We start from the raw sequence: 17,393 nt of genomic DNA, 5'->3' as shown, positions 1-17,393 counted from the left end.
ACAGACAGAGAGACAGATAGAGACAGACACATAGAGAGAGAGAGAAGGACAGAGACAGACAGACAGAGAGAGGCAGACAGATAGAGAGAGAGAGAGAGAGACAGACAGAGACAGACAGACAGAGAGAGAGGAGACAGACAGACAGACAGATAGAGAGAGAGAGAGAGAGATAGACAGATAGAGAGAGAGAGACAGAGACAGACAGATAGAGAGAGAGACAGACAGACAGACCGAGAAAGACAGACAGACAGATAGAGAGAGACAGACAAATAGAGAGAGAGAGAGAGATAAAGAGAGAGAGAGAGACAGAGACAGACAGATAGAGAGAGAGACAGACAGACAGACCGAGAAAGACAGACAGACAGATAGAGAGAGATATATGTATGGACAGACAGATAGAGAGAGAGAGAGAGAGATAGACAGGTAGAGAGAGAGAGAGAGAGATAAAGAGAGAGAGAGACAGAGAGATAAAGAGAGAGAGAGACAGAGACAGAGAGAGAGAGCAGAGCTATAGAGGTGTCCATAGTGGGCTGGCAAGCACAGCCCACTAACTAGACAATTCCCCACCGGGGAATCGCGAGAGTGGGCTGTGCGCTTTGCCCCGGGTCGAAAAAACTATGAAAGCCAAGGCATAAGTATGATATCAAGTTGATAATTTGGAGTTTTATCTACATTTTAAACTTAGAATGGTGTGTCCAAGTTAAAGTATACCAGAGATGTCGATGTTTGAAAAACAAAGTTTCATTTTTTCCACTCAGCCCCATTCACTGTCAATGGGAAATGAGGATTGTCAATGCTATGATACTACAATGCAATGCTACAATGTGTTCATTTCACCACCTACCATTCATTCTCAGCATCTTCATCTTTTCATTGTTAAAAACTAAAACTAAACTTGCAAATAATAATAATTCAACAGGCATACACCAACATCTTGTAACAGAGATGATATTTATTTCTCTCCAAAAAACAAGCACAGGAGGCCTTCTTCCTGGAGGTCTTCATCCTGAGTCTGAGAGTTGTTGTCTCTTCAATGGAGAGTGAGACACGAATTAGTTCAAAATCATCGCGTAAACATTTGAAAAGAAAACAGTATCACTTCCCTTATTTTTGCTGCAGTCCTCTGGAGGTCTTCTTCCTGGATCACTTTTGTTAGATTTAAAGGAGATTAATTCGTTACAGGTTCGAAAGACTGATGTAAACATTTTAAGTGAAAGTTGAGAATTCAATGAAATATTACTTCCCTTATTGTTGCTGCAGTCCTCTGGAGGTCTTCTTCCTGTAGTCTGTATACATTTTGCCAGATTGAAAAGACATAAATTAGTTACAGGTTCAAAAGACTGATGGAAACATTTGAAGTGAAATTTGAGAATTAAAGGAAACATTACTTCCCTTATTGTTGCTGCAGTCCTCTGGAGGTCTTCTTCCTGTAGTCTGTATACATTTTGCCAGATTTAAAAAGACATAAATTAGTTACAGGTTCAAAAAACTGATGGAAACATTTGAAGTGAAATTTGAGAATTAAAGGAAACATTACTTCCCTTATTGTTGCTGCAGTCCTCTGGAGGTCTTCTTCCTGTAGTCTGTATACATTTTGCCAGATTTAAAAAGACATAAATTAGTTACAGGTTCAAAAAACTGATGGAAACATTTGAAGTGAAATTTGAGAATTAAAGGAAACATTACTTCCCTTATTGTTGCTGCAGTCCTCTGGAGGTCTTCTTCCTGTAGTCTGTATACATTTTTCCAGATTTAAAAGACAAATTAGTTACAGGTTCAAAAAACTGATGGAAACATTTGAAGTGAAAGTTGAGAATTAAAGGAAACATTACTTCCCTTATTGTTGCTGCAGTCCTCTGGAGGTCTTCTTACCGTAGTCTGTATACATTTTGCCAGATTTAAAAGACATAAATTAGTTACAGGTTCAAAAGACTGATGGAAACATTTGAAGTCAAAGTTGAGAATTAAAAGAAACATTACCCCCCTTATTGTTGCTGCAGTGCTCTGGAGGTCTTCTTCTTGTAGTCTATAAATTTTGCCAGATTTAAAAGGCATAAATTAGTTACAGGTTCAAAAGACTGATGGAAACATTTGAAGTGAAAGTTGAGAATTAAAGGAAATATTACTTCCCTTATTTTCTTCTGGGTTGTTGTCGTTGCTGGAGAGAGGGTCCTTCTCACTGGATCATCCTAGAAAGAAGATGACATCATCATTGAGTTAAATCACTCAATGCAAGTCAATCACTTTAAAAAAAAAAAAAAGACATACTTACTTTGTTATGCACCTGGTTTGACATGCAGCTTGGTCTGCATCTCAGCTGGATGTTCAGCTTCCTCCCTGACACTCCTACACTACATTAGCAAAGATTAGCGTAGCTAATGTAGTAACAACAACAACCCAGCAGAAAAAAAACAACAAAAACAAAAAAAAAAAAACAATGACCTTACATGAATAATTAAAAAAAAATACATGATTCATTAAACATACATCCTTAAATTACATAATTACATGATAATTTACGTAAGCTTAGCTTAGCCAATGTAATTCTTACATGAGCTTAGCTATTACATTGCAGCTTACATTATATCTTACACATGCCATTCTCATCTAAATAGATGAGAACAACATGAGTTAAGATTTTACACACAATGTCAATGAATACGTGATGAATATATAAAAAAAAATGTTTAAAGGCATTTACAAAATTATTAATTACAAAACATTTAACACACTGGCCCGGTCGTTCTCATCATCTCAAGAGATAATAAGAACATGAAAAAAGTTGCTGACCCCATTCTAAAATAAACAAATACATACATACATACACGTTTACATTAAACGATTAAACTATTTCCAGCCAAGACATGCCACTGCAACCACATACATATGAAAAACAATTACATAAGACTAAACACACTAAAAGACTAAACAAGACCAAATAGTGAAATAAATGACATCAATCACTAGTGAGAAAATCTCCGAGTGCAAATGATTATCCAAGCAAGCCCCCTGGTGCCTGCCTAACTCCAAACTAAACCTAACTATCTTCTGAGACGTGCTGGGCTCGAGGCTTCTTTAAAGCAAAACTTCAGTAAACCTCAGCCAAATGACCAAGGCCCTGAAATGCTCGCCCCCACCAGAGAAACATGTCTCCACCCAGGATTGCCTCGAAAATAAAAAAGGCAAAATAACAAATAGTACACCGATGGAAGGACAGATTGCTCTGCCCAGCTGGCACACTCCCTAACTAACCAGGGAGATCAACCACAAACTGAAATCAGAAACACTCGGATGCTATACTCACCCGAAGAGGACCACAGCTCCTGGTACACTGTAAAAACGTGGCACAACAGGTCTTGGACGTAACAGCTGAAGATAAGTCATTACTCAGTCAAAATACAATAAACTGGACTGTGGTAACTGTAATATGTTTGGAGAACACCTGATTGAAGACATTTATCAGGATGTGAAATGTAAATGTGATCAATCAGTGTGTTCTTTTCGGTTGTCGAATTTGCTACTAATTGAGTGTAACCTCTGGACTGAAACAAATCTTTGATACTTTTTTTTCCCTTTGAAAGGTGGTCCTCATTAAAATCGCCACAAACAATGATGGGCTGGTGATTCAACATGTCCAATGAGTCCAAGAGGTTTTTCAAGTTTTGGAGAAAGATTCCCAGTTGAAAACTTGGCGGTTTGTACACAGTCGCTATTAGCACTTTGACTGGAGCCTCAATTTTAAGGACAACAAACTCCAAATCAGTGACCTGTTGCATGTACCTGCGAGGCTCTGCTTGCACAGTGTCTCTACAGTACATCGCAATTCCACCTCCCTCTTTTTTGGCCTTGGTCTGCTACATGTGAACATGGTGTACCCCTCCAATTGAAAAATTTCAGCTACAGAGGACCCTGACAAATGTGTCTCTGTAAGGCAAAGCACATCTGCATGTTGGAGCTCGTGATGTGCTTTCAGGTCCACCATGTGACATGGCAGACCCTGCGTGTTGTGGTGGACAATTGTCAAAACCTTTGGCGTTTGTTGTATAGATTTCAAAAACGTTAACAATGGTCTACAGCTCTGGAAAGATGCATGAGGCATACTTTCCAGGGCTGTCTTGATCTTGGGGTCAGCGTAAATTTTTTTCTCATCAAAGTCAAGGATGGTGAGACCTTGAAGCGAGGTTGTGCGGCTGAGCGCGACGTACGCCATACCAGGTTCAAAAACACACTTCAGACACACAACCGCCGATGGCATGGTCATTCCTTGAACTTTGTGGGCCGTACAAGCAAAAGCTAATTTCATGGGGAACTGCCGGCGAACAACCCCTTTCTTGTTACTTAGGTTCTCCTCAGATCTTTCAATGTACAGAGTCATCTGAGGGACCTAAGATTTTTTTGCGGTATCTCTGTCCTGCTGTAGGATTGTCCAGCAGGAGTCCAATCATCTTCACGCCTTCCGGTTCTCTAATTACAATGTTAGAAATGGTTCCAAATGTACCGTTCACAAGGCCGTCTTCCACATCTAAATTTCGGATCAACATAACGCGTACTCCTTGAGCAGTCATTATGTTGTCGGGCAAATCTCGCTTGTGTCCTTTAATTTCCCCAGACACAAATGTCATGCAGCCAGTTCTGGGGTCTTTTCGAAAATCACGAGCTGCAACACCTATCGCATCCTTGTAGGAAGCAGTTACGATGTCGGCGTTGTGACGGTCTACTTCTTTGTTTGTGGAGTAGATGTGTAGACTCAGTGCTGGGCAATGCTGACTATCAGCCACTGCCTGTGTAAGCAAGAGCCTGTCTTCATCTAACAAAGAATCTTCCTTTTGCTTCACCCTGAGACGGTTCAAGAGTTCAGCAAAAGCTCGATCGTCTTTCTGTCGCATGATCTCTGTCAGGGTGACCATTTTGAAGTTATCCTTCCAGAGATCAAACTCAGTCTCCTCGTACACACACAGTGGCTTGGCTTTACCAAGGGGCGGCAGTTGATAAAAGTCACCTACAGCAAGGACAGACATGCCTCCAAATGGCTTCTGATTACCCCTGATCTGCTGAAATCGCCAATGCACGTAGGCAAATAGCTCTTTAGAGACCATGGATATCTCATCGATGATGAGAATCTCAGCGTTCGCTAGTGTTGCTCTGACTTCGTCGAGTGCATTCCCAAGACCTTGATAAGGTGGCTTCAAGGACCTTGGTAATTTGAGAATGGAGTGCAACGTGTTGCCTGATATGTTAAATGCAGCTGTACCTGTGAATGCGGTCAGCAGCACTGCGGGTTGGGACATGTCTGCGTGGTCCCGAAATCTCGGGAGCTCGCGCAGAATTCTCGTTGCCTCGTGTTGAATGCACTTAATCACATGCGATTTGCCACATCCAGCACCTCCCGACAGGAAGTAATAAAATGGTTCTGGATTGTGGCCCCAGACTAGTTCAAAGCACCACTGTCGAACAGTGTAGAAAACGGAAGCCTGAGTTTCGTTCAGACTTTGGTACATTTTCCTAACAAAGTCTGGACTCAACTCTGGAGCATCTATTCTAGGCATAGAGCTCCCCTTATCCTTCTTAGTGCCGAATTCTGGGACATCTTCACCGTTTTGCTCCTGATCGCGAGGTTCACATCCAGGCACTCCAGCCGGTCAACTTCAACTTCGGGTGCAAAAGAGTTCCAAGCATTCACGAGAGGACCGCACACCTGAAGCTGTTGAAACGCAGCTTCCATGTTTTTTCCTTGGCCCTCATAACGTTTTTTGTTGTGCCCCACTATTTCCTCTACTCTCATACCCCACTTGTCGCTACACTTTTGAGTGGTGCGGAACGTGGCATCCTTCCTTGTATCTATCTCGAATGTGTTTCTTTTGAGTGGTGCGGAACGTGGCATACTTCCTTGTATCTATCTCGAATGTGTTTCTATTGTCTGGTGCGGAACGTGGCATCCTTCCTTGTATCTATCTCGAAAGTGATTCTATTGTCTGGTGCGGAACATGGCATCCTTCCTTATATCTATCTCGAATGTGTTTCTATTAATTTCTAATGTTCTATTCTATTCTAATGTGTTTCTTCCTTGTATCTATCTCGAATATGTTTCTATTGTCTGGTGCGGAATGTGGCATCTTCCTTGTTTCTATTGTCTGGTGCGGAACATGGCATCTTCCTTGTTTCTATTGTCTGGTGCGGAACGTGGCATCTTCCTTGTTTCTATTGTCTGGTGCGGAACGTGGCATCTTCCTTGTTTCTATTGTCTGGTGCGGAACGTGGCATCTTCCTTGTATCTATCTCGAATGTGTTTCTATTGTCTGGTTCGGAAGGTGGCATCTTCCTTGTATCTATCTCGAATGTGTTTCCTTCCTAACCATTTTCGGGATAGAGACGGCAGGAGACAAAGAGGATCAAAGTTAACGTAAGTAAACAATCAAAATGGTCAGAAATGTATTTTTATTTTAAAACGTGTCAAAATGTTAATAATGAGCTTCCACTGATTTCCATTGAGCATAACTGTTTGTGCTGTCGCATTTTGTGTTGTTTTTAAGTTGCAAACTGTAAATCACGGTGACAAGAAGCTGTCCCCTGGGGGTGTCAACAGTGTCAGAAAAGGTGTGTCACTGCCAGCCATCTTGTCAACTTCACATCCCTTAAGACGTTCAGTTGTCATCTCCGCCATTGCAAATCACGGACTTGCCCTGAGGACTGAAGAAACTTTGGTAGGTAATTTAATCGTGATAATTAACATGAGAATTTTACAAAAGCCTGTGGTCTGTGATGAGAAAAAAACGTAAACAAAAAATATTTTCTACAACAATCCAAATGTTTGAAGTCTAATTTTTTTTTAAAGTATTTTTTTGGCCTTTTCTGGCTTTATTTGATAGTACAGCTTGAAGAGTTGGACAGGAAACAGGGAAAGAGACGGGGAGTGACACGCAGCAAAGGGACCCGGGCCGGGAGTCGAACCCAGGTCCGCTGCAGAGCCTCGGCACATGGGTCGCGCGCGCTACCGACTGAGCTATGCGGCGCCCCTGAAGTCTAATTTCATTGGCCAATGACTCTTAACTTTAATGTTTCCACAGACTCTCGACTTTTTTCAACGAGTTTGGAAAATGGAAGGTGAGTTGGGCTATAAGTAAATAAAAGGAATCAGTGAGATAAATCACTGTGAAACACAGCAGAAAGATTTACTTAGCCCTACAAAAAACACTTTTTCATGTACTTATAGTGTTATAAAGTTTGAGCCCGGGGGCTCTGATTTTGTCACTTTTGTTATTTGTTTTGATAGGTTCACATCAGATGTTCTCTGATGTAGCATCGTTTTTGGCCTGTGATGGGTCTGAATGTGTCCTCTGTCAAAAAAAGGAACTGGCAAATAAGAATCATCTTTGCAAAAAGCATCTTGCAGATGCAATGTACTTTGTGGAAAACAATCAAGGTATGTAGTACAGCTGAACAATAAAGGTGTAGGACGTGATTACATTTATTGAAAATATATATTCTTTTTTTGTTTGTTTTTTGTTTTTGACCCATTTTTTTTTTCAGAGAAATTTGTGGTGGCCTGCTTCTGCAAGGACAAAACACAAGCATCCAGAAGCCACTACCATTGTCCACATTGCAATTTAAAAACTTTTTCACGGCCATGCTACTTCATGAAACATTTAAAAGTCATGCATGGTAGGTGTTCTGCTGCAACATCCACACACATTTTAATCTCAATTTCAATCAATATAACCAAGCAGTATTTTCTCAATTTTCTGTTTTTTTCTTTGTATTTAAAGTCTACTTTAATTTTATGAACTATACAATTTTATAATCCTAATGTTTACCACATTTCCTTCCATTTGTTTCCTGCAGGTATTGCATCAAGCAAAAAACAAGGTATTACATGACAGTAAAATATTAGTATTTGTCATTATGTTTTATTACAGATTTTTTTCAGAAAGTGCCAAATTGTTGAGTTTGATGCAGGTAATGCTAAAAACACCACACAGCATATAAAAGCTATGATGTGTGTCCAGAAAGGAGCATATTTTTGTGTCCTGGCAGAGTTGAATTACATTTTTAACAAGGTTAAATCTGTGGGTGCTTACTTCAGTCCCTCAGTCAGCCCCCAGGAAGATGACTATATGTTTCTGCCTTTATATCTAAGAAATATTTCACTTTAAATTGTTGTTTCATAATTTTGCAATTGTTTAGTCTGATGGTCATCAGTGGTGTGTCCTCCTCAGTAATGTCTTCGATTGCAGCTCCCTGGGTGTGGCAAAAAACAAATATACTCTAGAGCTAGTCTCAGGGCAGAAATACAGTGGCTTTTGTATTGTGGTTTAAAGATCTTTAATAAGTACTTTAACCCTCATGTTGTGTTCCGGTCAAATCTGACTGATTTAAAAGTGTTATCTCTGAAAAATGTACTTAATTTGATCAGACTGACCTAAGAGTCCATGACTTTGTCCACAAAGAGGATTTCAACACACAAAATAAATAGTATTTATTTACATACAATTTTGTGTATTTTATTCAACTTTTGTACACTCTTGGTGTTCCCGGTCAAAAATGACCAGTCATTAGAAATGAATGGGGGAGACTACATTTAGTGTAAAAAACTGATCTCAGGTACATCCTCATTTGTCATATGGACACACACACACATGCCAACACACACACACACACGCACGCACGCACGCACGCACACACACACACACACCTTGGGTCCCAGGCAACCACCATGGGAACCTTAGCCCAGCAGAGTCTCTCTCCCGCGGGAACATCACCTGTTCTCATAAAGTTGCAGCATTGTTTCAATAATATTGGACTTTTCTCGCAGCTTTGGCAGCCTATATGAATGCTTTTTTGAGGCCTTGCTCACAGTTCATTGTGTGGCAGCACCATGGCATGTCGATATACCATAAGTGAGGATATTGATTATATATGTGATCACCACACTGGTGAGGAGGAGAGACGCCAGGAAACTGACAGTGAGGACACTCTTGTGTCCTACTGTCCAAAGAAAAGGGAAAATATGCTCCTGATGACGACTCTGCACATGCCGCTGTGATCACCAGGGAGGACAAGAAACCCAATGCCATCCCGGATTACAACAGGAACAAAGGCAGAGTTGACAACCTTGATAAGGTATGTTGATTTTTATTTTTCATGTACATCTTTCTATCATCAGATTGTTTGAACTGCACTATAAAAGTAAGACTTGGTTTTGGTGGAGTACACATTACATTCATGAACAACACTGAGTTAGTTATTTCCATTTCAATATGATAAATGAGGTATCATTTGTATGTATTTATGATTTTATCTACTTTGTGTACTTTTGCAGGTGACTGGCACATACTCTTGTCAGAGGAAGACAGCTCGTTGGCCCATGGTGGTGTTTTTCAACATGTTAGATGTGTCTATATATTCCATGCATTTGTGCTGTGGATGGAGGTGAATCCAAGATGGAAGCAGGGGAAAAACATCTGATAGAGTGATGAATATTGTAATGTTATTGTTCTTGTTAGTTGTTCTTTAATGTATTAAGACATTGATCTTGTAATATTGTGAAACTGTTTTGGGATAATTTCCTCTGTACACAAATAAAATATTCCGGTCACTTTTGACCAGGAACACGACTAGTGTTACTTTATGTGACTATATAAAAAAATGAAATGGTTTCAAAACAAATGTCCTTGGTAAATTTGACCCAAAGTAGTCTGTGATAAACAATATACTATGTTTCATCTGATTATATTTTATAGTCAAAATAATCCAGAAATTATGCTTTTTAGAACTCGAATTCAAGATGTATACGGTCAGATCAGTGAGGTATACAGGCCATAAATAACAAATAGAAGTTAAAAACTTGTAATGTTCACAAGAACTGAAGTTGATAAAAAAGATCTAACACAACAAATAGTGATAATTATGTATTTTTACAGTTTTTATGATGAGTTTAAATGGAACGGTCATTTTTGACCGGGAACACAAAATTGTTTAACATGAAACGAACACAACATGAGGGTTAATGTTTCACAATAACAACTGTGTCTTTGTTTTTTATTTGGCAGATAAGACAAAGGCTTTAAAACGAAAAGCCGACAATGTCACAGAAGACCCTGCAGACAACTTGGACAGTAAACCAGAAAAGGTGTCATGTCCCCACTGCACATCTGAGCTAAGTTCCCAAAAAAATCTAAAAAGACATATCAGAGATGTACATTGCTTGGACATTGCCCCCATGATTTGCATTGAAATGGGATTTATGTCACACCAAAGTATGACCATAGCCCTGTTTTGCCGGTGCATGTAATCAAGTCCACTAACCCACCAAAAATTGACTGTGAGGTTCCAAATTGCAGGAAATTCATGCAAATTGCATGGTCCTCAGGAAATCCTGGAAAGGAATGCAAACACTTGGAGAGAACAAAGAATGCCAAGTCATATGCAAAGCCAGCAGTCCTCACATCTGCCTCCCTCAAGGACATGTTGAGTAAGGGATTGATGTCCTCAGAATGGGGTGTCAGATGCGAAAACCTCAACCTGGATTCAAACAAACTTGGATTGGACAGTGTTTTTCCAGTTATTTTTGAAGATGAGGGATACTCCAAACGGTGGGTTTTCTTCTCAGTCTTCACATCGCAGACAGACAACTGGTGTCAGTTCGGAAGGACTATAGTCACGTTTGACACAGTTGCGGGACAATGGAACTGTCAGTGTCGGGGGACTGGGACTTCACACCGGTGTATCCACCGCATGATGGCCATGTGGTGGATTTTTCAAGAGTCCCCAGGCACTTTAATGGAAACATTGGACATTCAGACACAAGATATTGATGACCTGGAAAGTCACATTGTTGAAACCAGCATCAGCTGTGAACAACAACCTGTGAACAGTCAGAAAATCTGCATTATGACAGACTACCTCATGACACACAAGCGCATCCCATTCCTACAGGATTTGCCTGTGGAGCTGAGGACTAAGGAGCAGCAACCACCACCACCGTGTTTTGTCCCCACAGAAAACACTTGTCCGTACTGTCCTGGTCCCACCCCTCCAGCTCTGAATCCCTCCAACACAGTAACCACGCAAGCTGTGGTGTATGGGATTAATTATGTCCAGAAAGGTAAGTCTGTAAAAAATGCTATTCTATGCTTTTGCAAGAATGTACCCATCATGACATCACATTCATATTTGTTTTAAATGACATGTGCAATGGCAAATAATGTACAGTGCTATATATAATTAAACTTTAAACTACTTTTCTTTCAATTAACAGGTGTCTCTGTAGCTGTAAAACAGTGCCCAGCATGCACTAACGTTGTGAGGTTCCTGGTTTTCACAACTTCAATAACCGCATCCTCTTGACATCGCCATTGTGTGAGCTTTTGCTTTCTGGTTTGGCGGTAAGGAAATCATAAAAACATTTAGGCCAAAAAATTTCAGCCAGCATTTATGTCAGCGAGTAATTGATAACAGATATCATATTTGTATGTTGATTCATTACAGAACAAGACAACCAGTGGACGTATGCTGGACACTATGTCATTATTAAATGACAACCGATACCATCACCAAACAGTGAGAAAAGCATTTCATCACTTTTTATCGCTCACTAATTTCAAGTTTCAGTTTTCCTGCTACCAGTGTGGGCACCATCCAGCTGTGGTCGTGGCTGACGCCAACTGGAAACTGGCCTTTGATATCCCACGTAAGAATATTTTTCCAATATGTTTTAATCCATGGTAACATTACATTTATGATGTAGATTCTCACAACCGACTTAAAGATGCAAATGTGTGCCTGTATCAAGTATGTCAGGTGGGCAGTGATTAAATAATTTATTTGTTATTTCAGAAGGTTGCAATGGCAAATGTTTCATAATTTTTGGAATTTCATATGTGAAGTTATTGGTGACTCTATGTTTCTCTATGAATGTTTGTGTTGGTGCTGTGCTTTTGTAATTCTGTGCAAAACTTCATTTGCAGTTGGCACATTTAAAAGGCCAGATCCAGAGACTGTTTCTGAGGAAGACTTTGAAGTGGATATAGTGAAGGCATGGTCAGACTTGGACAAGTCACTGATAGCAGAAGGACTCATATCAGGTATGGACTACATATGGCCAGTGCTTTATACTATCATAAATTTTGAAAAGTGTGAAAAAACAACGGTATCAACCTTACACTTCGACATAAGCTTGGCGACAAACAAATCTTGGAACTAATGTAAACTACGAAAAATACTATATGTTTTATTAATAGGAACATCTGTGGCTAACCCATACCACAACTCTGTTGGACACTCCACTGTGGCACCGTGGATGGGACAGCACACCAGAGTGGGAAAGACTCTACCCAAAACAGAGTTCAGAAAGGCCATGAAAAAAAACCCCGATGCTGAAACCAAGCATCCCACCACACCAGTGACATAATGGGTCTCTTTTTTGTCTTTTCAACTTATAGCCTCAAAAAAAAAGAACTACAAGATGCTTGTAATGCCTTGGGTGTGTCAGCAGAGGGGACCATTGCAGATCTGATTATCAGGCTTGAGGAACTGCTGAACTTCAAAGACATATACCCCAAGCTATTTTGGAAACTACAGAAAGCTGGTGGTGAGAAATTTTTGGATATATTTTTTGGATTTATTTGTTTTTCCTTCCTATAACAGCATTATGTTATATGATCTTTTCTATTCTTTAGGTGGTGTCCTTCATTTTTCATGTATGCACGGAGTTGTATACTACCTAAATTTCCTATTCTGGACGGAGTCAGCCAGGGACCACGCTGATGGGCTGCTGAGTTTTAAACAGTTCCCCACATGCTACATTTCAGATGTGGCTGGACAAGTTGCTCGGCATACAAACAACCGGACAAGACAACTGTATTTCAAGCAACATGATGGAAGACTGTGTGCTCCAACAACATCAAGCTGGCTGTCAATAAGGAATTGCAGATTGACATGAAGTGGGTTAAGAACCTGAGGTTCCCACTCCCACTACAGGGAAGTCTCGATGGTGACAGAATGGCAGCAACACATCCTATCACAGGCACAACAGAGAGATATTCACTCTATGACAGATTCCACCAGAAAAACCAGAAACGTCCAGAAGAGAGGCTTAGAAGTCTGAATATCTGCCCCAGCCTCCGAACAGAAATCAACTCATCAGTTGCAGAGCAGTTCAATCGCGAACCTGCATCTGTTAGATATTCATTGTGCCAAATGAAAGAGGCACACTTCAAACAAACACTACGGGTTTTGATAGATCTCCACAATGAGAAAATCAACCTAACTTTCAAATCAGAAATGGAGGCCTTATGCAATACCCAGTTGTCTATTGGCCTTCATGGAATGCTGGGTCTGCAGTCTGCTGGTAAGCTTGTTCGCTATATGTTATAACATAATACAGGATTTAAAAGTTGTGGAGGTGGAAACATAAAAAAGAAAGTGCCATAACCTAGGTCTTCAATCCTCTTGTTGTAGCCCAACCGGATGAAAACACTAATGTTACAAAGTAAGCATGTTTTCCAAATAAGTCATAAGTTCTTCTTTGATCTTTCTTTGAAGGGAAGGAAGATCATAAGCCGACTGTAGCTGGCACTGTGAGATCATCATTTCAAGCAGAACTATATGCCATCGATGATAATGACAAGGTAATAAAACATCATCACACGACAGGTGTTGGCTTTTAATTTTGTCTTAAATCATATTATGAATCAAAATTAATATTTTTGTCATACTGTTTGTATTAAGGGAAAACTCGAGGACTTGTTCTCTGGATGCCGCAAAGAAACTCAAATCATTACTCATGTGTCAAGGCGATTTCCTGTGACCATAAAGGACATTCGCAGTTTTTGCCCACCGGAATTGTTGGCACAATCTTCCATGGTCATGCCATGGTTGACGGATGATGTAAGTGCAGATAAATCTGGTGTTTGAAGTTAGTTTGTACATGAACTGTAATTAGTTACTGCAGTGTTTCTAAAGTATAGATGTGTACCTTATACCAATTAGCACATATTGAATGTTGTATTTTAACAAGTATATTGAATTACAGGCAGTTAACTATCGAGTTGCTCAGCTGGCCCAAGAACACACGGTAATAGATTTAATGTTCTTCCATTTTTGATTGCTTTTGTTGCCTTATCAACGTTTGCTGGTATTAACACATACATTTTATGTTATAGAGTGATTCTTTGGGTACTTATGACTTCATTTTGTGGCACCGGGAATGGACCACGAGTGGAAGTGTGAGTGAGCAGGTTGTCAAACGCATCCCAGTAGGTCCTTTTTGAAACATAAGACAATGTAAATATTTGAAAAATATATCTACTCTTCACATGGACTGTGCTGTCCAACCTGATATTGTTTTATTATAGGTGTCAGACAAGCTATTCCTCCCCAGGATTGTTGGTCACTTGTCTCCAGAGACGGGCAACCATTTTATTCTTTGGGTGAGCCTCCATTAAACAAGTTTTATTCTGTGATTGGACTATTAATATAATTTGGTAAATATGTTTTAGCAACAAAGTCAATGATGCAGAAAGAGCAAAAGCATAACCTAAACCATTAACTCCATTTGAAGTCATACAAATGTGATATTTTTTGAATTGTTATGACTGATTTATGTCCTTGTAGGTATTTGACTTCAAACTGAGACAGATCAGAGTTTATGATTCACTCATGCTTCAATGTCAGATCAGTCATGGTGACATGGACCTCCTCGGGTAAAGGGAAAGTCTCATACAACATTTGATATTTGTCATTGATTACATATGTGGCATAATGATCATACTAAATTATTGCCAATTTGTTCTCTTGTAGAAATGTCTTTAGATTATCTGGTGGCCTTGAAGGTTGGACTGTGACATTTCCTTCACAGTGGAAGCAGCAAGACACTGTTAACTGTGGAGTCTTTGTGTGTTCTGTAAGCTGTTTATTCTTTGAGCTGCTTCTCCCTGTTCAGTGCAAGTGTGGTTTATGATTTCATCAAGTGAATTTTTTTGTTCACTTTTAGACAGCTGAAAATGAGGTCCTAAACCGTGAGGTCACTGCAGAGGCTCTCACTCTTAATCAATGTAGGACTCTTCGTCTGCACCATGCTGCTCAAATTCTGAAGACTGTCAACGCAGAGGTTAGAGGTTTTTTTAAAATGTTATACCAAAATCTGTAATGAATAAAAGACAGATGATGTACAACAGATCGTTGTAACACAGGACTTCCCAAGAACTGCTGAGGAGCTTCTCAAAATGGAGAAGAAGGAAATAAAACTTCAGGAAGCTGAAGCAAAAAAACCGAACTCCAACAGCCATTGCCTGGCCTGGAAACTAAGGTCCTGTTTGTTCCAGCGGGCAACTGGGACAACCAGGTATGTACAACATAAATGAAAACTATGTTAAGTATACTTATATAGTACTTTACACACAACATAGTTGACTATATCAGACAAAGCCAAGTCACACAGGAAATATGGAAAAATGATTTGAGACCCAATTGAACTGGACTAACTTGACAGTAAATCAAAAGTTATTAACTATTGGTAAAATTGTCCCACTTGTGTTTTTCAACAGTGTTTTCCATGAAAAAATAAAGATGTACCCATGGGTACAATGCACAGCATGCAAAAACTGGCTGCATTTCCAGTGTGCTGGTGTGGAGGGGGACTGGACGTCTAAGGATTTTTTTGTGGATGCAACAGCACCCCTGAATTGTAAGAATAATCTCATTTTGCAGAAGCTTGGTTGCCATGAAGATCAAAGTGATAACTGTTGTAGTTGTGTTTCATACAGAATATTAACATGGTTTTACCCTTAATGCCTGTAATCATTTTCAGTGTCTTAACATTAATGTACAAAGATTGAAATGTGTTATATAATTTACAGTTAACAAGAGTAGGACTTATGTACCTTGTCAAAATAGACGTGTAAACATTCAGGTAATGCTTTTCTTTAAACAGAGATGACATTCTGGAGTCTGTTAAAGCAGAAGACATTCTGACAGATGGAGAAATAAAGGTAATAACATGTAATCTCCTGTGAGCTGTACTGCATTTTCTCTACTAAAGGCATTCAATAATTCTATAAAGAGTCCATGGTGGTAAAACACTATCAACCGCTAAATATGTATGATTGCAGGATTTGGAAAGAAACCTCCAGAGTGGGAACATTCTGTCCAACAGAATGTATCTGTGGGAACACAGAGGACTAGATCCTGCCCTCCGGAAACACTACAGTGAACATTTCACTTTATTCAATGACATGAAGGTATGTGGACTTTTTAAATAGCATGTGGGAAAGGAGTAATAGAAAAAATGTGGCCGTGCAAGTTCAAAATTTGTCATTTTAACACGGCTTTTAAGTCCTTTTTTGTAAATCATTTCTGCCAGCATGTTATCTAAATCTTTTTTTTCCATGTCTATTACTCCCCCAGACAGATGACATTATCCAGAGACTAGACAAAGTCCTGTCAGTACCCGGCACCGTTGCTGAGAAGCAGCTCTTCCTCACAGACGTAATTTTGCCTGAGGTGAGCTAAAGAGGATATGTAACAACTTACTTATTAGCACAAGAATACAATTCACAGCATGAAATTCTGAGTAATGGTATCTGTGTCTTAAGAGCTGCAAATGTCAAAAGAGTTAGATATAGAGACATATCTATACCTCTATGGTGCCATTAAATTCTAATATAATTAATCTCTAGCTGTTGGAATCAAAATTATAGTGCTTAAATCTATAAGGAAGAAACATATGTATACAAGGCTAAATTCAATATCTTTTAAGTTGACAGTTTTTCTCAAAATTTCTTTTGTAGGTTTTGATTCAGTGGCTGCAAAAAAGTCACAGCATGTCCCGATACCAAGCTGAATCTGTGCTTCTGAAGAGCACATCTTGAAGGATGACAAAAGGTAAAGGACAGTGTACAGGTGTAGGTGTACATGCTAAATCTCTAAATCCATTCTGCCAGTCATGGATCACAGTATTTTTGTAGGTTAAGTTGACGTCACTGTAATGACGGCACCAGTGCATTTACAGATCATATTTTTTACAGGCCTGGAGAGATCACAGAAGGTGACTCAGAAAGCATGAATGAGGTAAGACCTTTTCTATCCCAAACACCCACAGCTAAAGACCCATTAAATGCTCCTGCAATTTTATTATTGAAGTGGCTTTAGTTGCACGAGTCAATAAAAGCAAAGCTGAGCATATATGATCTCATCCACTCCACAATTTTTTTCTGTTGCTGAAAGTAACATTGCTTCATACTGTGAAATGCTTTACACAACTATAACCTATTATTTTGCAGCACAGCCTATTTGACTTGCAGAAAGGTGACACCTTGTGGTGGAACCTTATTACTATAAAATTATGACCCTTTGGTTTTTGTTTCTATGAATTGCATGCATGTAAGGGAATAACAATG

The 17,393-nt window shown here is 39.6% G+C and overlaps 1 protein-coding gene and 1 long non-coding RNA gene across 3 annotated transcripts in view; one reads left to right on the top strand and one right to left on the bottom strand.

Annotated features, from left to right (window-relative positions):
- Positions 1-6,441: 6,441 nt before the first annotated feature.
- Positions 6,442-17,393, bottom strand: part of LOC119018764 — a 38,110-nt gene continuing 27,158 nt past the window's right edge. Inside the window, exon 18 of one of the 2 annotated variants that reach the window (XM_037096704.1) lies at positions 6,442-6,687. The gene's annotated coding sequence lies outside the window, so the exon portion shown is untranslated. Of the gene's footprint in view, positions 6,688-10,650; positions 10,772-17,393 lie in introns of those variants that run through there. The other variant, XM_037096702.1, reaches the window with a different exon arrangement.
- Positions 8,254-17,320, top strand: LOC119018770. Its single transcript, XR_005074851.1, has 18 exons — positions 8,254-9,117; positions 9,317-11,101; positions 11,255-11,686; positions 11,964-12,080; positions 12,237-12,586; positions 12,675-13,345; positions 13,540-13,625; positions 13,726-14,252; positions 14,352-14,426; positions 14,611-14,699; positions 14,797-14,899; positions 14,990-15,106; positions 15,189-15,340; positions 15,543-15,682; positions 15,929-15,986; positions 16,107-16,235; positions 16,402-16,497; positions 16,785-17,320. It is a non-coding gene; the product is annotated as an uncharacterized LOC119018770 (long non-coding RNA).

This window comes from Acanthopagrus latus, chromosome 4 (genome assembly GCF_904848185.1).
Source record: "Acanthopagrus latus isolate v.2019 chromosome 4, fAcaLat1.1, whole genome shotgun sequence".
Lineage (NCBI taxonomy): Eukaryota > Metazoa > Chordata > Actinopteri > Spariformes > Sparidae > Acanthopagrus > Acanthopagrus latus.
Note: the sequence above shows the minus strand (reverse complement) of the source record. Positions and strands in the feature narration are given on the sequence as shown.